General features: G+C 37.9%; 1 protein-coding gene across 4 annotated transcripts in view; it reads right to left on the bottom strand.

The window, feature by feature from the left end:
* The window catches only part of lingo2 (leucine rich repeat and Ig domain containing 2), a 374701-nt gene extending 353763 nt beyond the window's left edge, over window positions 1–20938 (bottom strand). For all 4 annotated transcript variants that reach the window (XM_048175948.1, XM_048175945.1, XM_048175951.1 and 1 more), the window contains exon 1: window positions 20737–20938. The gene's annotated coding sequence lies outside the window, so the exon portion shown is untranslated. The remainder of the gene's footprint in view (window positions 1–20736) is intronic.
* Between the last annotated feature and the right edge of the window lie 378 nt (window positions 20939–21316).

Here is a 21316-nt window from a genome sequence, read left to right as displayed (position 1 = left end):
AATATTCATTCTGTTTAAAAATACAACCTATAAACCTCGAATAGCAATTTTCAGTTAATTTTACAAATTCGCTTCCACAAATTCAGTGGTGTGCCACCAGCGGCTGTTTACAAAGACCAGAGCAACGTTAGTAAGTCATCATTCATTCATAAAAACAGATTTGCATAAATTGAGCAAACGGTAAGTGAATGTGTGATGATTATCAGGGACACTATAAATGCAGAAAAGCTGATAAAGACACAAAAGCTGCATTTATGTTTAATTCAGTGTCTTTACGTTACTTTCCCTGTGTATAGACTACATGTAAGCAGCTTTCTCTCAGTGAACGAGATTCTAACATTATTCCCTGATGCTGGTGTACAGATCAAATGTTAAATCTGAGGTAGACATATATTTCTCTCTGTTGTTAAGTTTCCTTAACTTTATATCGCAGCACTGTGTTGTAATACTACGGCTTCCCTCATATTTCATAGGATTCCCCTGCCATCAGGACATATACAACACTTACACAGCTTAATGGACTAGTACAGTGATATAAAAGACCAAACTCGCACCTTTTGTGATGTAAGTTATACTATATAGACTCCAAGAAAGCAGATAGTGGCATGAAGTTGGTTTGACGTTGAATGTTAGATATTTGCAAATTTAGGGACCGTCTCTAAAGTTACAACATTGGTATTCATGTTTCTACCTTCAATAGCATTTAAAAAGAATGACTTACATCACAAAACCAACTCTAAAGTGTTCATCTAAGTGTCAGGTATAATGCAAACCTTTTAGATTTTTGATGTTTATTAAAATAAAAGGTAACACTTTATATTAACTAGTTAATATGAACTAACAATTAATTGCACTTCTACAGCACTTAATCTTTGTTAATGTTAATTCCAGCATTTACTAATAAATTATTAAAATCAAGAGTTGTATTTGTTAACATTAGTTAATGCACTGTGAACTAACATGAACAATGAACTGCTGTATTTCAATTAACGTTAACAAAGATATTTGCTATGTATTTCACCACTGAATACAATAATACAATAAATGCCATAATTTAAAGATCAATAGCATTTGACGAGAATGATTTACAGTCACAAAACTACCTATTACATTTTTAATAATGGAAATGTGTGTGAAATATTTTAATTGAAATATTCACAGCTTAAATATACGACCATGTTGAATTTCAGCCCATAAAAATGCAAGCCTTAAAAATACAATATGCATCAAAATGTAAGCACAGTTAATGTAACGCATATTTTTTTTCAATTAGTGCAATTCAACAAGCTTTTTATTTCAAAAATATTTGGCATTAATTTACTTCCATATGTAATGTCTCGCAGTTCAAAATGCTTACGCTACATCCTACACCTTGCGTATTTAACTTACGGAAAAAGATTAACTGACGCGGCATCAGTTACACTTTCTTCCTAAGTTGAATACGGAAGGCAGTCTAGTGGAAGCTAGATATTTTACTTTATAACTTGTTAAATATGGATATTTTTCTTACACAAATGCTTCACTTCACTTCAGAAGGCCTTTATTAACACTCTGAGGTCCATGTGGAATACATTTTGCTTTGGATGGAAGCACTTTCTTGAGCTTTATACTCGTTGGTCCCATTCACTGCCATTATAAAGCTTGGATGCATGAGGATATTTATTAATATGACTACGAATGTATTCATCTGAAAGAAGAAAGTCATACACACCTAGGATGACTTGAGAGTGAGTAAAGCTTGGGCTAATTTTCATTTGAAAGTGAACTAATCCTTTAAACTATGTTTATTTGGATTTTAATTCTAATGCCTTACATTCAAATTGCAATTCTGCATCCTTTTTGCTACCTCAATTAAAAACCAGTAGCTACTTAAATACATATTTGCTTTGAAATAAATAGTTTTAGGTTCAGCTATATGTCAATGAGTGTTTAAGTTCCGCTCCATCAAATGAAAGTGCACCGATTAATTTATTTCTTGAATTGCCTCTCATCTACCAGAAAGACTAATAAAAAAGGAAATGTTGCTTTTCCCAGTCATATTGATCCAATACACAGAAATAATAGCTGAAGTGCTAAAGGACACAATTAGATTAATTAGACAATGATCCTCCTCTGATATCTGTCTATATTACAAGAAGGTATATGACAAAAAAAAATGCAAAGTAAAATGGTAGCCATCTAGGTTGTTAATATGGAATATCTAAAGCTTCCCTGAAGAGGAGCAGAATTCTGATGAGCCAGCTGAGAGGATGCAGAATCGCAGGTTATTATAAGCCTCCGCTGAGATGCCGAGTGGGTGTTTTTCAGCCAAGAATGCTTTTTAACTACAAATGCATCACACACTCAGATATTCACGCACACAAGCACATGCAAACATTCAGCCACATACTGTTCCTTTGAGGAATTTCAAACTAATCCTTGGAAAGAAATGACTTCACAGATCATTCTTTGTCAATTACATAAGTAGTAACTAAAACTGTCATTTCTAATTGAGGCTCGCTGAGGCACAGTACTTGCTCGTCAATCCGATGTTAAAATGACGTAAATGAAATTTTCTTTTTCACAAATGCATCACCTTCTTTCAAAAGTAAGGCCACTGACTGTGTTCAGACAATACAGCTATTTCTGTTTATGTAGAGCACATGTATGCGTACACTATGTGTAATACACGCACACAGACTATATTAATTAGTAATGGTATTTCATGTGGTGTCTCTCTTGTGATCAGCAAGACCATGTCAGGGGTCCATGCATGGCACATCTCTCTTTCCTTCTCCCTCTTTCTGTTACTACATCCCTCTTTCTGTTGAAACTTATTTTTCTATTTCACTATACTCTGTGGTGTGTTTGATGCAACTCCTGATTGCCAATGGAAGGTAATGCAGCAGTTTCAGAGCCGTAACCCACCTAAAATCAAAACACTTTTGACATTTTTTTAGAATAGAGCTTGCCGTAGCATCTGGAGTTCGTAATGACTTTCATTTACCCATGGCTCCTCTCATTTTACCTCTCCAAGTTAGTTGTGCGGAGTAGAAAAGAGCGAGTTAGTCTTTGAAGTAGTGCCATTGACAAGGAACGTCCCACTGATGATAAAGGTGGCTTCCATGTTGTGTGAATCTCTGACCACTGGAGGACAACACTCGCCGTGGGCTGCAAACTAGCATTTACTGGGAACGTCTCATTAATTTCTCATTGTACCAGTGATGGACTCAGCAGGTGGGAGAAGCATCGTGATATTAAGTGGGATGTGATGATAGAGTGAAAATGAAATGCTAAATATGCATGTTTTGAATTCTGACGGACCCCGGACAGAAACTGAATGCAAATATGATGCAGCGCCCACTCGACGGTCTCAGTTAGAATGAGGTATTCATGTCTCCTCCATAAAAGGGTTTGGTCATACTGGATAATAGACAAAGAAACAGAACATTATCAGAGATACGATTAAGGTTGTCAAAATTAGCTTTCCATTGTGTCCTTGAAGAGCAGTCATTGAGTAATCTGACCAGGAACTTGTGTTTCTATGGTTTAGAGTGGGAAGTAATAGGATTGGAAATTAAATCACATTCTGCATGAAAAGCAAAGAGAATGATAAGTTGATGAATTACACTGAAAATCATGCCAACTATATAAGACCAGAGTGAAAGCTATCGAGGTTATTGGTAACACTGTTAGTTCATGTTAGCTATCACATTAACTAATGAACAATAGGTGTTTTACAGCATTTAATGATATTTGTTAATGTTTAATATTATCATTATTGATTAGCCTGGATGCCAGCCGAACTTAGCCCCGCCCACAACATTTTGAGGTTGGGGAGTTCGGTCTGGACTCGATCCGTAGAGGAGTAATTATGCCCGAACAGAAACTGTTCGGACCAATCACATTGTCAGGGCGATGATTGACAGATTATCACTAGAAACGTAATCAGTCACGTCATCAAAGAGCGCTTGGGGAGTTTGATTGACAAGCGATCTAACCAATCAGAACGCCGCATCCGCCATTTTGTCCGACAAAGCAGTCAGGAGTTAGAAGATGAACCTCAGTGGAGTTAAACTTGAAAAATTGTGCATATTGACGTCTTTCCGCGTTTGAAACAACATTCATTCTCATGTTCATTCATGTTTATTTGATGCTATAAATGGACTAGTAGGAAGCAATGATCGGTTCACGAGCCTCTTGAGCTGAGGCGCTACAGCAATCTGTCACGATCATGGTCACAACCCATTAAAGAGCCACAAAACGTTTTTTATTGTTTGAATTTTTTTAATAACTACACAGTTTGAAAGCTGGGACTTTGTTTAATATCATAAGTAACCTGCTCTGTCTCGTCTGTCGATGTGTTGTCAGTTTCCTCTTTGTTCCGAGATGTATTTTCCACTCTGTGTGGCGTGACAGCGCCATGGCTTGTCGGACAAAGCAACAGTAACTAAGGGGGGCGGGTCTTTGCGAAAGGTCAATTAGTTTACAACAATGATGACTGTTGAAGAACTGAGATGTGTAGATTCCGCCATCGCGTCCGTTATAGAAGATATCGACAGCGCATTAATTTTAAAAAAGGAACAGAGGACCGCGATCAAGGCATGGGAAAAATGTCTTTGCCGTCCTTCCTACGGGATTCGGCAAAAGTTTGATTTATCAGCTGGCCCCGATGGTCGCTAAGAAGAGTTCTGTTGACAACTATGCGTCGCTCAACATACGTCACTTACTCTGTAGCTCTGATTGGTTGTAGGTCTATCCAATTGAGGTCTTTCCTGGATCGGTTGAAATACGCCCCCATAATCAAAGCCCAATGGAGCAGTATCAGACTCATATTCGAACTAGAATTGAGTATGACCACGTCAGGCTAATTATTGATGTTATTATATATCTTTTGAGCTTTTGCCAATTTTAAAGAGCTTGGGAGTCAGGATTTAGTTAGCATCCTTCCCATTAGCTTCTGCTGGTAGATGCTATAACTACATCTTCCTGGCTGCATCATAATGGTGAAAATGCCTTAACAGCCTTTACACAAAGCATTAAAGCATGTCTGAATCCAATATTTGCTAAAAGTCTATGCTGCCTTTAATATTCCCAAATCATGCTGTTGGTTCAGCTGTTTTTGGAAAGAATAAAAATGACTGCAATGAATAAATCAATTCAATAAAACACTTATTTGCTTAATAATTCCTATAATGGCACTAGGTCATGGGTTCGATTCCCAGGGAATGCAATATATGAAAATATGATGAAATACTCTGAATGCATTCTAAGTCACTCTGCACAAAATCGTCTGTCAAATAAATAAATGTCAGTGTTAAATTATTTCAATTTATAATTTGTACTTCAATTTACTCAATTTATTGCCAGAAATTAGGGGTGTCACAATATACCGGTATTGACGATAACCGTGATATTCAAAGCATGAAATATCGATATTGTGTTAATTTAGGGTGTGACGATTATACCGGTATTGGCGATAACCACAATATTTAAAATGAATAGGATGCTTATTATATCATGACATGTAAATACTCCAGCGCCAGTACCTGGTTGAGCTCTCAGGTGGCAGTATTGCACCTTAACGCTGACATCTTTCAAACAAGAAGAAGATGCAGCGCGCGCAGCTATTCCGAGCGGGAGAGTGAGAGGCTCTGTCTACACCCGGTCGAAAAAAGTAAAGTAAACTCGACAGAATGGGAGTTTTTCGGCTCCTTAGACAGCCCAATCCGCAGGATTTGCCTAGCTACAGTCAGTGCGAAGGGTGGCAACACCACCAACCTTTTTACCCACCTCTGTGTCCATCACCCTGCGGATTACACCATTTTACATAGAGTAAATTGCGATTATTTTACTAGTCATGGAATGGGAAATGTTATATTAACCTGTTAACAGCGATTTTCTGTGTTCATAAATTTAAATTAAGGGTGATTATTTTAAATACCGCGTTTTCTTTACTCGTCTTATTCAGCGTGATGTAGCTATGCATACAGTTGCCCTCAAAATTCAAGATACATGGGCATTTTTTGCCCCAACGATTTTTTGTCATTATATCATATTATAAGATGTAGTTGTATTACGATATCACACGAGCAAAAGTGCCGTTTTCTCCAAATCAGCACAAATGCAATGTTCCTTCAACTTATTGTTAAATGGACAATGTGAGTTACATTTTACACACAGTAATATTGTTTTTTTTCTTTATTTCGCCAACGAAAATTTCAAAATGATGAACAGCAGAAAAGAGCCCCGTTCAACAGAAATGTTTTTGTTGTTCTGACTGAATCCGCGTTTAGAACGAATGAATCCGAGCTTCGTTCCTGAATGAATCAGTCATTTGAACAAATCGTTGACTCACTCACTCATTAAGACAGTGACTTGCTGCCACCTACTGGCAATTTAGTTTAGTTTCATTTTTAAGGGACATTTTAATTAAAAAGTTAAAATTAGAAAATTTTATTTAAATATTGAATTAAATTTATGTAGACAAATTGTAAATGCTGTGTAAATATATTAATGCCACTTCTCATTCTGTGTCACCTCTGTATTGCAAAGATGGATTTTGTTGATAATGATTTAATTTGACTGGTAACAGCCATAATGTATAGGCTACTACGCTAGTATTAATTTTTATTTCTTCAGGTCTTAAAAAGCCTTAAATTTGACTTTAAAAAATGTGCAGCAACCCCGAAAGAGAAAAACTAAATAAACAAAGTAAAAATTATTTAGACTGATAATTTTTTTCCCCCAAGGATTCTATAAATATCGCGATATATCGATATTGTGATATTTTTTGGCCACAATAACCGTGGTGTGAAAAATCTAATATTGTGACAGCCCTACCAGAAATAAGCATTAAATTCAAATAATATTTGCTTGGTTATGACTAAAGCTCACTTGAATTTGTTCTAGATCATTAGATATGACTTTGTGGTGCCTTGGAAGCAGGGCTTGACATTAACGCCTGCCAACCCGCCAAATGCGGGTGGATTTCAGAGCAGTGTAATGCATTCACTACTACTAGCCACTTTGGGGGGGCTTGAATTTAATATATACATTTTTTCAATTGTAGTCTTTTAAAAAGGCATGTGAAATAATAAACTAAGTGCTATGTATTGTTGTCAAAAATATTGATTTTTTCAATACATATCGATACTGAAACATCTGAATCGCTTCTAATACTCATTTTCCACAGAATAGATACACAACACCAGCTGAGCTTTCTTGCTCTCTCATATGATCTCTCCGACAGCCAGTTGACACACAAACTCGCTCCCCTCACTCACTCATTTAATTTGCTCCGGATGAATATTGGTGGTGTTACAGGGCTTGAATTTCCATGTGGGACTGCGTATATTGCACATAATTTTACTCATTCTTACAGATTGTAAAGCCGCTTCTCAGTACTAAACTGAGTTCTTTTTCGCTACTTTTTGTGCTTAAACAGCCAAATACACACAAAATAATGTCAAAATGCTAGGCTTGTCTAGTATTTATGTAAACAGTCAGTTATGTTTCAAGTGAACATGAACAGTTGAGAAAGAAAATGCATGTGTTACAGTATAATGGATCCATGTGTCAGGTCTTGAAGTGACCGCAGCCAAATATACCTCCTGCCAAATTGAGATAATATTAAAAAATATCTATATGGCAGTTTTTCCCCATGGTATCAATGTCAAAATTGTGGCCAGTAAAAATGCTGAGTGGCTAGTAACTTTGGAAAACCACTAGCCACAGTTTGACACATGTCAAACCCCACTTGGAAGTCTAAAACCAGTTCCTTAAGAAACTGAAACTTGCTTTAGACATAAACAAGCAAAAAATTACATTTACATGTATTCGGTTTGCAGATGCTTTCCTAAAGTGACTTACAAATGAGAAACATCAGAAGTAATTTCTCATAAGAGGCAACAATAATGTTGGTACTATTTAGCCACTACACTGCTTATTTCTCAGAAGAAATTGAGTTATAATTTGAAAGACATGTGAATTTACCTCTTTCAACTACTTGTTCAAAACAGCATTTTTATTCTTCCCAGCAACCACTGAACTGAAAGCACAAGATTATGGGATATCATGGGCAGTGAAGGATAAGATGCTGCCTTCAAAAAATAGCCAGATGAAGACATCTCACTAGACAAGATATTATGCATACATTGAATTCGGGCATGTCTTGATTCCTGTTTTCCCTCTTCTTTTTTCGTACACTACCTGTGAAGGCAGCACCTTTCAAATTGGTGTGACACCCAAAATATGCTGTACTGGGTTACTTGAGGACCAGGACCCCAAACCACTACACTAATCACTAAACCTTGACTCATACACATTACACATTAGTTGATCAACAACAACATACATTTTGTACCAATGATTTCATCAAGGGTACATCATATCGATGGCATAACCCAGCGAATGCACTTTTTTTCCCTTTTCTATTGCAGTATGAAAGACCAAACAAAACAGAACACAACACAATAAAACTGATTAATGACTCTGGAAATTAATGTTATCCAATTATATTTATCCATTTGCTCTCTAATAATAGATTTCATTTGGTTTTCTTTAAAGGGGTCGACTTTCTAGGAAGAAAAGAAGGATGGAAGGTAGGGAGAGATCTTGTTTGTGGCACCAAGGCTGTTTTTACACATAACTGGAAATGTGCTTGTGTGACTAACGGTCTAAATCTGTAAATAAAACCATAGCTGCGGCACAGACACTCTGTGTCAGCGTAGAGAACGCCTGGCTGCTGTTCACACGCTGACTGGTGTGCGGGTGGAGAGGAGGCCTGCCTTCCTCACATCCCCTGCCAGGTTTGTGTCTGCAAGCCTGCTGCCTCTTGTCTCGGCATGCCTGCCCACAAACTTCTCCATTTCATTTTTCCCCTCACCATCTTGCTCCCTCCCACACAGCAGACTGTTTACTCACGTGGCCATTAGGGGTCGCTTCAGCGGCTCAGCCCTAAAGTCACCATGAAATCAAAATAAATCTTTAATAAAAATAACTTTCTTTTAAACCTTTTTTTTTTTTTGCAGCGACCCATCTTAATCAAAATAGAGAAGAACAGATTATCACAACTTCCATTTCATGAATTTGAAATGGAAGTTGCATTTGAAAGGGTCATGACATGAGAAACCAAATTTTCCTTGATATTTTGAAATATAAAAGGTCACTGTACCATTAAAACATCCTGCAAGTTTCAAAGCTAAAAATATCACAATAAATAAATAAATAAATAAATAAGCAAGCTGAAAAAAATGTCTTGTTTGGATATTGGGGGATCTGTAACATCACACAGGCGAAGATATAGGCTATGATTGCATCCAAATCAAGACATCAACAAATTGCTGACAACAGGAAAAATTGTAAGAGTAAAGAATGTTCATTTTACAAGTCCTGTTAAACTCTGTACAGATTTCAGAAGCACACCCACGTCAGGAACAAGCGGTAATTTATTTTAAATGGCATCTCGGATTGCACTGAAGGATTAAATGTTTGTTCAGAGCATTTGACTGCAGATAGTTTTGTAAACAAGGTGCAATGGAGCATTCGCAATGAAACTTTTGTTGAAAGATGATACAGCTAACTGTATTGGATATGACAGCAGCTACTAGGGTGGGTAAAAAAAAAATACTGATTTCTCGATTTTAATCGATTTTTATTTTGAAGAACCAATATCAATTCTTAAACCCAAAGATCCTTTCAGTCTATGCTGTTTTCAGTTGATGAATGAACAGCTTTGTAGCGCCATCCAAAAAAAAAAAATAAATAAATAAATAAATCGCAATAAGCTTTGTGCATTGTTACTTCTGATATGAAAAAGTCTCAGCTTTCAAATTCTGCCAATTTTATTATGAAATTCAAACAATAAATACCGTTTTGGCGCTCTTTAATGTGGCTTGACAGATCACTGTAGCGCCTCAGTTCAACTGAAGCAGGAGCGGTGCACGCATGTAAACCGATAATCGCTTCCATTTTACTACTACAGCCCCAAATAAACATGAATGAACAATAGAAGTTATGTTGAATGATACAGTACAACTTACTGAAATCCGTATTGTGTCTCATGTAATTGCTCAATCGGTGTTTCAACTGTGGAAAGACGTCAATAAAATAGCTTGAGAACAATGTCACATAATGTTTTTTATTCCAATTACCCAAGACAAGCCATTCACTGTCCAAAAACTCATTAGTCAGCTATAAAAATGAACTTAGACAAGAGTATTTTGACAATTATATGAACTGTATTGCATATTCATTGCATTTTTACTCAACCTGTTCTTCAAAATTTAATGTTTGAATAAATCCTTCATGTTGTTATGACAGCCCGCATTTAAATGTTTATATAAACCAAGTAGAAACATAATTGTCATTCAAAATGTGTTTTTATAAGATTATTATTAAAAAAACTTAATGTATGTACCCTTCAAATTAGTTGATTTTAACCTATAATATTGTAGTGATGTATCAACTGGGGTTTCCTGTAGTTAACAGCATTATATTAGCCTTTGGGATAACTTTGGTATATTTACATCTGAATGATGATTAATGTACACTGTCCCTTTTATTCATAAATAAATAAATTAGTTGAGAGAGATTTTTTTTTCCCTTGAGGAAATTTGTCATGTACTGTACTGTACCCGCAATTAATCGATATCAAAGTCCCTTTCAAGGAAATTCTGTTTACTTGGCGGCCATATTTGCAACGCGTCTGGGTAGCTATTTCGGGCATCCAAGACCAAGTCCTATCTATTTGAATGGGGGAATCCTAAAATCTTAAAAAACTGCTTGGCGAACTCACAATTAAATAACATATTTCAAATCAGCAACAAAATCAGACATGAACTCTCCCATAAATTATGTTTCTTATGCTCAAATAGCGTTAAAAAAGCATATTTTCAGGCTAGACGAGCCAATGCGCATGTGCAGTCCTAAGCGTGAGTTTCAGGTTTCTATGGGAACTGGAGCATCTAACGACAGCTGCAGTGAAGCAATGACTTTATCAATCAGCGATTGGCTCTTTTACTTAAAAGGCGGGACGTATTCCGCCATATTGCGTGTTGCAGTTTCTCCCATTCATAACTAAAAGGAGTGAAGCGTCTTTCTATATCTATAGTGTTTGTTGATATCGAATCGAAATCTAATCGAAATGCAAGCTTCTGAATCGAAATTGAATCGTTAAATTTGTTTCAATGCCCAGCCCTAGCAGCCTTGCAAACTGTACGTAAATAATTTTATAATGCTTTGTCTGTAAATGACAGTTTTATATGGATAGTTTGCAATGAATTTCTAAAGTAGTAAAGTCTAAAGTAGGCACCGCTTATAAACGGAGGGGCAGAATGAGAGTTGAAAATCTTTTTTTCTGCATATATATTCAGGATTTTTGTGCAGGAACATAAAAAAAAAAAAAAAATCCATGTCATGACCCCTTTAACACAGGAATCTGCTACGTCCCAAAAGTCGCCGGCATCGTTGCTCAGAGACACTCGCCCCTGACAAACTACCAAAGCAAAGCCTTTTATCACCCTTCAAAGATTAATTTTGGCTGAGGCTGCTGGATACCTTCAGGCAGCCATGTTGTCTTTTTTATTATGGAGCAACAAACACGGCTAGGTGCTCAGGGCCTGACTTTACGAGCTAAGCGGTGTGCTTGTAACTCCCAGGACATGTCCCTAAACAAATTATAATTACAGAGCGGCAGCGACAGACTTCATAAGATACCATGGCGAATAAGTGGTCACCGGGTGAGCCAATTGCATTGTTACCTGAGTTGAGAGAGGTTGGACCTCTGGAACATAGATTTAAAGCTTTGGACCCAACTGAAGTAACAACACTAACATCAAAGGCCGAAGAAAACAAGTGTCTCTTTGGTCCCCTAAGCCGGCATACCAACAATGAATCATTTGTGACAGCCAATCAGAAGTGGTAGCTCTTCCCTTGCAACTTTTTCTGAAGTTATGTCACTGTTGTCACTAGCTGCGAGATGATTAATTGGTTGATTAACCCTGAGGACTCGTTGCTCAATGTGTTTATATAATAAGTCATCTTCCCTTCTGTCTGTCAGGACAGAGAGGTAAACATACATTTTAGAGAGAGAAATTAAATAGTTCCAGGAAAGATGAAAGACTGTTTACTGATTTCTTTAATTCTGCTCATCCTATTTTGAATACATGCACAATATTTCTCTCTCCCACACTCAATACTTGCAGTCACATGATCAAAGATGAAAAAGCACAATGCATTCTGACAAGGTTATGAGCAACAGCAAGTAATGAGAGAAAGAGAGGAGCTGTGCAATTCATCATTCATCACTACAGAGAGTACACTCCCTCCCTCTCGATCACACTCCAAACTTTATTTTCTCTCTTTCCTGTATCTCTTTTGCACTTCATAAAAATGATGCTGTTTCCAAATACAAGGCCTTGACCTTGATAGGAATCTTTTGTTTCGAAGCGCCAAAGTCACGTGATTTCAGTAAACGAGGCGTCGTTTACACGATCCAAACCACTGATGTGAAACAAAAGATTTGTAAAGCTTCGAAGCAGTGTTTTGAAATCGTCTGTCACTAGATATTGTTGAAAAGTTGTTATTTTGGCGCACAAAAAGTACTCTCGCCGTTGAGGTAGAACCATTGTACTCACATGAACTGTTTTAAATATGTCTTTAGTACCTTTCTGGATCTTGAGAGGTTCAGTGACATTTATTGCTGGCAATAGAGGCCTCACTGAGCCAACGTATTTCATCAAAAATATCTTAATTTGTGTTCCGAAGATGAACGGAGGTCTTACGGGTGTAGAACGACATGAGGGTGAGTAATTAATGACATAATTTTCACTTTTGGCTGAACTAACCCTTTAATTAAAGCCCCAGAGTATTTTTTTAAAAGGTCATGTTGGGATTTTTTTTTTTTTTTTTTAAGTCATATAAGAAAGAACAGTCTTAGGGGCCGTTCACACAGAACGCGTTTTTCTTTTCCAATGCGCTACTTTCCCATTGTTTTTCTATGTAAACACGTGCTTGACGGACATGCATGACCGTTACGCTCGCGTCTCGCGTCTTTTGCAGCGCCTCACACATGAGCGCCGCATTTTTAAGACGCCGTGTCAAGTTAAAAGAATTTCAACTTTTACACGCAGAGCCGCTCATCAATGTCAGTTCCAAAACAGTGGACCAATCAGAAGAACTTGAAGGCGGGGCAAGCGTTGCGAGTTGGCATGACAACTGTTTTATATAATGGCAACATGGCGGAGGAGGCGTTCATTATTATCTTATTTTCTTTTTTTCCATGTCAAAACTTGTATCTGTAAATTCTGCAGTTTGCCTATTTCTATTATTTCCGTTAGTCGTTATTGCATCACGTCTCAAAGGCGCGTCTCGAGACTCTCGCGTTCTATGCTGCGCTGCGTCTTGCGTTTTTAGACGCAAAGACGCGTTCTGTGTGAACGGCCCCTTACACGCTTTTCTAAATTTTAAACCCTAACCCTAAATTTTACAATGAAATTTGAAATGATACAAAACACAATCTTACAAACCCTAAACATTTATGCATCATGTCTTCCCGTATTCAGACACAGTTAACACAACAACGTGGATTTGTATAGATCCCAAACAGATTATGAGACACTTGGGATGAATGCACAACCAAATCCAAATGTTCATAAATAAAATTTTACTTGGTACTGATACAGTAACCTCTGATAGAAACGGTCTCTTTGAATGAGCCACAAAACTCACACTGCTTGTAAAACCAGAAATACAGCGGAAGGCACTTGGGAAGAGCTCATAATAAAAGCCGACAAGACAGGTTCCTGACTCTGTTCAACCTCGGACACACGATAAGCCCAGCCAGAAAAAATGTCAGAGCCCCATTGGCTTCACTAACCCTTGGAGTCAAGCTCCTGTCTGTCACCCAGAACAACTACCCAATGGTGGCTGCCAAATGGACTCCAATAAGCAGAGATAAAGCCCAATTAATTTCCATCACAACGTCCTTAAAAGCATAATCACAGAGAGTCCGTCTAGTTTAACAGTACGTTTTTCTTTCATTCAAGCTCAGTAAGTCAAACACACACTATGCTTAACATGACAAATGTATGTTTTTTTTTTTTTTTTTAATCACATTGGCAACTCCCACTTATCAGCGAATGTTAGTTTGAGCTGTAAGACCATTAGACTGAAAATCCATACTCGATTTGCTTGATTGTGATCATGCCAGCTCTCATCCATTCATGCATTTGTCCTTTGTGAGACCCAAGCAGTGCAGCAAAATGTGTTTATCTTTGCCCAGTGGTGCAGCACAATCAGAGAAGACTTTTCTCATTCCAGCGGAGGCCCCCAGTCGCTCAGTCTATGACCACTGTCAGATCTGTCTCTGTGATGTCCTTTAGAGGCAGAAAAACATGACCTTTGTGTGGGAGCATCTTTATTTGTTAGCTGTCTTTCAATACCAACAAGAAAGGTCAGAGAAGAGGGGTTTAAAGGCACGTCTACAGTTATGAGCAGCACAGACAGAAAATTCGAGAGTGAACTTAATCTTTGACTCTTATCAGTATATTTGATATATTCACATAAATTACTTTTTAGGGACTTAGTAAGTTAATATGTTCCAATTTATTAAGGATTTTAAGTGAGAATATGTACTACATGCTAGTCATTCTCTGCAAACTGAAAGAAAAAAATCTTCATGAATGTCAAAGATTTTTAAAGTAGATAATTTCAGAATTGCAAAGTGTATTGTTTTCTTAAGAACAAACTGTGAGTCACATATTAGAAACACACTAAAGAGCAATAACAACAGTAGTAATCATAGGCATGCAAAAATCACAAACAAATATAACGTGACTAGTCCAGTCGAATGCACAAAACAAATGACTTATGAGCTTTTATTTTCGGCGATTCAACACATAGCATAACTGCAGTGCAATTCAGTGTTATTTGAGATACTATTAGTTGTTATTAATATTTTGAATTAATTTTTATTGTTAATTTCCCCAATGTAAATTATATTAATTCATATTATTTATTTGTTTGTTTGTTTGTCATTTTTAGTTACTGAACCATTGCTGAGCTTATATAACTTAAAGTTAACATTACTTTAAATGAGTCGCACTTGAAAGCAAGTTTTGTGTACCAGGCCCTCCTGTCAAACAAAGATCATTCCATGCAAAGTTTAAAATATGTATTCTACCAGTAATCTGATTAAGTTTGTGCTTCTCAAAAGAAAGAAAGCCATATGGGGTTGGAACAACATGAGGATGAGTAAATAATGGTAATTTTCATATTTAGATGAACTATCCTTTAACAGATTATTGAGTCTCATGTGACCTGCTGTATAATCACATAGATTTAATGTCACAAGGAACTTGCTCCATGCATGTTAAATATACCTTTAACTGTCACTGAAATTCATTTCAAGGTTAGATCCATGGCTGGAATCATCAAAGGAGAATCTTTCATTCCACCAGGGAACAGTGACGGACAGGAAATCTGATTTCAGAGAAGACTGCCAAAAAAATGACGGTCCAATGAACTTGTCACTTCAGTGTGTACAAAGCACGCCAGAGAACTATTATTCATAAGGGAAAGAATGGAGAAAATGATTCCATGAATGGGCCTTAAAATAAATAAATTGAAATCATTTGAATTCCATTAGTAGTGGCAAAGCTGAGATCAAGATGGGGGATTATTTTCTTTACCAGTATTTTATATGGATTTCCAATAATAATTCTTAATAATTCTTAAAATGCAAAAATGTCCTATTAGACTAACATTAATCCAGAATGCAGTATTATATGAATGTTGCAAATTAACTATTAAAAAATTAAAATTAACACTCGCCAGGTGCTAAATGTGAGTAAAAATTGGTTTATATATATATATATATATATATATATATATATACATATGCACACACACACAAAATACTACATTTACTGTATATTGCAGATATTCAGATTCGAGAACCAGAAAGAACTGTATATATATATATATATATATATATATATATATATATATACAGGATATACCAGTGCCATGTGGTCCATATAAGCTGCGAGTGTTCTGCGTACCCAAACCTTTCGTGGACTCGGCAACTAACATTAACATTATGGGCCCTATAATACACCCGGCGCAATGCGACGCAAGGCGCAGCGCAAGTGTGTTTGCTAGTTTGCGTCCGGCGCCATTCGCGTTTTCCCGTTCAGCGCCACGTCCTTAAATTAGTAAATGCATTTGCGCCAGTTGGTGCGCCCATGGGCGTGCTGGTCTAAAAAGAGGTGTGTTCAGGCGCATTGCTATTTTAAGGAGCTGAAAATAGACTGCGCCATAGACCAACTCAAACCTGGTCTAAAGTCTAAAGTCAATGGCGCAATATTTTTTTGTTAGAGCGCGTTGGTAGAAACTGCGCCTCTGGGCGCGTCCACAGTGCGCGTTGACTTTGCTTATTACACACAGGGATGCGCATCACACAAACATGCCAAATATTAAAAACAAAAGGATTACAGTGTAAAAGAATATTATTGTGTAGGCTACATAAATATAAAAATGTAATGATGAATAGTCATTGCGTGTATTAGAATTAGGCTACCTATTTTCAATTCAGCCTATTACTACTTATAATGATAAACGAAATTGGCTAATTAATTGAACAATCGTGCCAATACACACACATATATATTAACTGACTCATCGTGCGGAGCTATTTGAAAGCCTGCATCCAACGCAGACGACTGAAAGATTGACTGGCCACTCAACAGGTAATTTCAGCAAAACATCTGATGCCAGAAGACGAGGACACAATCACTGCTAATTCATCCCACGCCTTCTTCACCTCGGGAAGCTTTGGTGGATTCCTGCTTGTCCCGTAGATGATCTGCTCATGCGCTTTAACTTCGCGCACGAGCAGATCGGTTTCTTCGCTTGAAAAGCGTTCAGCTTTTCCGCCAACAAATTCCGCCATGTAAATAGCAATCCGCCATGGCGCGAGCGCATCTCGCTCTTAAGGGGAATGGGAGATGACACTCTGATTGGTTTATTCAACGTTACACCCATTACTCATTAAGAGAATAGGGACAACCCATTTAAAAAATGCGCCCCGGCGCACGGACCGTTTTTTCCGTCGTTAAAATAGCAAAAGTGGATTTGGACACGCCCTGAGTGCACCTGCGCCGTGCGCTTTACACTTTGCGTTTAGATCGTTAAAATAGGGCCCTATAAATGACTTTTTAATTCCTTGTTTGAGGTGTACCATAAAGCTTACATGATTGGAAATGCGTATGTAACTGTCTGTAATTTATTTATTTGCCAAACAACGGTAATTTTCTTTAGCTTTTGTGCCTTTGCGCTTTTGTTATGGAACATCATCATTGTCGCACGTTCTCATTGGTTTGCTGGCCTATGGGAGATTTCATGTCAGCTCTCCAAGAGGAAAAATGAGCTGCTGCCAGATCTCGATCACCGAAAATCACATTGTATTTGATACAAAACTAACGAGACCAAATGGAGGGAAAAAAATCATAAAACTATTTTCATAGTATTTCATTTTCTCCATAGAGAATTGTTTATGAAAACTTGTCAAAACTTGTTTAAGACAGTCCTACTGTAATCAGTATAAAGTATGTTGTTTGTGTGACACTAGAGGCACCTAGCAGATTACAAAAAAACAGCATATTTTTGAGCCCCTGCCCTTTTGATCGTGAAAGTGAAAGTGCCCTTTGCGGTTGCATCGCGGTGTTCCCGCGTTTCCATTCCTCCACCAATCTCCCCACCAACCACTCCCCACCACTGTTCTCAACCTTTTTTCCCAGTGGCCGCAATATGGTCCAAGTGCAAGTCTCACGGGGGCATATCATTTATATATGACGTCACCAATGAAAACCAATCAGATTTAATGTTATGGTATTAGCAGATATTATTATTATACCTAGATGTTGCACACACATGTGGTATTGAGTTCTGGTAAGGCGGGGAGAAACTATGCAGATACTAAGGGAGACAAGCACGGAAGAATTTAAGCGATGCACCAGACACATTTGGTAAAGACGACAAACAAATGCGGCACTGACGGTGGATGGGGTGAGTAATATAGTCATTTTTAAGGGGTTTGGTTTGACAAGAAAATAGTGTGGGGGTGTTTGTTTAATGATGTGTATTTGTAGACCGCGAGTGCTCCCGAGAACCCCTGTAACTAGAGCAACCAGAGGGTAATATGGGTGTTTTAAAAGATACGAAGTGTGTGAGATTGTTTGGTATACAGAAGAGTCGAACTACAGCATTTCATCCCCAAGGTAATGGGCAGTGTGAGCGATTCAATAAAACTTTACATGACCTCCTCAGGGCCCTTCCTCCTGAAAAGAAATTGAAATGGGATGAATACTTGCATGAAGTACTGTTTGCATATAATACTACTGAAAATGGTACAACTGGATTTTCTCCATTCTTCTTGATGTTTGGCAGGACTCCTGATCTCCCAGTTGACCATTGGTTAAGTGGTGGTGTGGAAGAAAGAAGAGAAGGTCAGGTGGAGACATGGGTGACTGAACGTCAACATAAACTGCAACAGGCTTATAAGTTGACTCAGAAGCAGTTGCAGAGTTTGGCGAAGCAGAGACAAAGACGACAAGGGGTGGTAAAAGATGCCAGTTTGAATCCAGGTGATCTAGTAGTGTATCTACGAAATCGAAGCGTAAGGGGAAGAAATTCCCTGATATACAACGTCACAGAAAATGAGAACAATGTATTCCTCCAAATAAAAACTAACTTAAACTAAACTAATCAGACAGCTAATAATGCTCAATGAATATACACAAAAATGTATAAGCACAAGTAACTAGGGTGTTTTCACACCTATGGATCATTTGTTTTGTTCTGAAACAGGGACTAAATTTCTTGGTTCGGCTCGCTTTCACACAGCAACATTTCAAAGCAAGTCACATGCGAGTACAACTGCCCTCTCAGCGTCATCCATATGATTGACAAGTTCGCTCCATGAGCTTATTGTGTCTGTATTTGTAAATGTCAAGACACACGCAAACATTATATGAATGTAGCAGTCATTCCGCTGTTAAATTATTATATACCACATTCATATTAATGCTGCGGCAAATACAAACGCATGCTCTCTCTCTGGATGTCCCAGTGTTGTCTAGTAGGCTCTGTCGAGACCATATGAATGTAAGAGTGCGTTCACACTTGTCATGTTTGGTTCCATTAAAACAAACCCTGGTGCAATTGCTTTGTTAGTGCGGTTCATTTGAGCATGTGTGAACGCTGCCATCCAAACCCTGGTGCGCACCAAACAAGCGGACCGAGACCGCTGAAAAGATGGGTCTCTGTCCGCTTCCATACGAACTCTGGTGTGGTTCGAAAGATATATGAATGCAACACGGACCAAAGACATGTAAACGAACCAAAAACAGGAAGATGAGACCCTAAAAAAAAGAAAGAATCCTCACGCATACCGTTTTTTCTCGTCATAGTCATGAATTTGCCCGTCACAGGCATCAGACGCGTGTCTCCACACAGCAGATCGTTTGTGTGTGTGACGGAGGGATTCCCACGGCTGTTTTGACTCCTTTACACATTATATAAGCTCTTCACGGGTTCCCAGCTGGCCAAAATACCATCATATGCAGGCTACGCACAGACAACAAGCACATTTACCTCAGCACACAGCATTGTTTTGGATGTTCGGTAAGTTCTGTCTCAAAATATGCAATACATCATAAAATCCGACCAATCAGGGGTGCGTTTCCCAAAGCGAACTATGGTCGCAAGTTCCGTCGTTACCAATAGAGTTCAATGGGACTTACAACCATGGTTCACCAACGATGCTTTCGGGAAACTCACCCCAGGTTGTGAACGTATCCCTATGCCTTTAGGTTCGCTGATAAAATTGCCAATCTGAACGCTAATCGGACCAGGACTAAATGTTTTTTTTTTTTCTTTCTTTTTGGTCTGGACCAAACGAGCCAAACTACAAATGTGAACGCACCCTAAAATGAAGCAGAGTGGGAAAAAGGCTTCGTCAGGAAAGCATCGCACGGAAAAGTGCAATTACACAACATTTAAGATGAAGAGGCGCTCTTTGGTTTTCAACTATGGTAAATAATGTGCTCACTCACAGATACTGCCGCTTTTTATATCACATTTCCCGTTATTAATTATGATAATTTGGTTCGTTGGTTCGTTAACTGGGTCGGATTGCTTTTCACATCTCAAGCGAACCGCTCCAGAGTTAGACTGAAAGCGTACTGAGACCACCTCTTCAAGGAGGTCTCGGTACGCTTGTTTGGTCCGCTTTTGCTGCTTTCACACCTGCCCAAACGAACCGCACCAAACGGGAAAACGAAGTCTAGTACGATTCAACAGAAGTGAGGCAGGTGTGAAAGCACATTCTCTTCAACAGCATCGTAACAGTCACCAAACAATGACAGAATGTTATATAGGCCTAGGCCACAAACGCCTTACGCAAATGTTACTCAACTCTTTTTACAAACAGCATTAAGCGCATTGTAATTACAATCTCAGACAATATCAAGCATTCGGTTAGGTCGCAATCCCTCGCGCAGCATCCGCCAGCAGCGCGGGTGCGCCGATGCGGATATTTTTATCGATTTAAAATACAAGTACATCAAACAAACACATCGAATTCACGTCTTTTGACATTGTACATTTTGCATATGGCAAGTACTTTACTACAGAGCAAACAAACAAAGACTGCCCATCTCGCTTACAGCAAACTGATTCTTCCATTCTTCTTACCTTCGATGCTGATGCTACGACTCTTCTTGTTTGCAATGTGTTCTTTCACTCGTACGTTCCTCATTTCGTTTTTCTCCTCTTATAACAAATCTAATAACAAATTTGCCCTTTTGATCCCTAAATTTACTAAAAATAATGTGTACTATTGGAATTCTGCCAAAGCGCACTCTTGTAAGTATTCGTTAACTGAGCACTCAGTATATAGGCTAGCCTATAGGTCTGCGCATGTCTGAAAATAATATATGATCAACAAAATGATTTTATATGACAAAAAACATTATAGTTCAAATTTATTTTTATTTAATCCATTTTAATTTAATTTAAAAACAAAAATAAATTGTAAAACTGGAATTTATTTTTTAAATGTGGTCGCATATCGTGGGCCGCATTTGCATTGAGAAACAGTGGCTTTAAACAGTCAAATAAATACAAAATTATGTAGAAATGCCCATCTTGCCTAGGTAAATACAATCAAGTTTTGGAATGTAAACAGTTGAAAGAAAACTAAATGTTATTTTACAATTGATTACTTTAATTTCTGTACTAATTCTTACCTGCATACTACTGTTAGACCCACCTG

This window comes from Megalobrama amblycephala, linkage group LG23 (genome assembly GCF_018812025.1).
Source record: "Megalobrama amblycephala isolate DHTTF-2021 linkage group LG23, ASM1881202v1, whole genome shotgun sequence".
NCBI classification, from domain to species: Eukaryota; Metazoa; Chordata; class Actinopteri; order Cypriniformes; family Xenocyprididae; genus Megalobrama; species Megalobrama amblycephala.
This window is presented reverse-complemented; position numbering and strand designations above follow the sequence as displayed.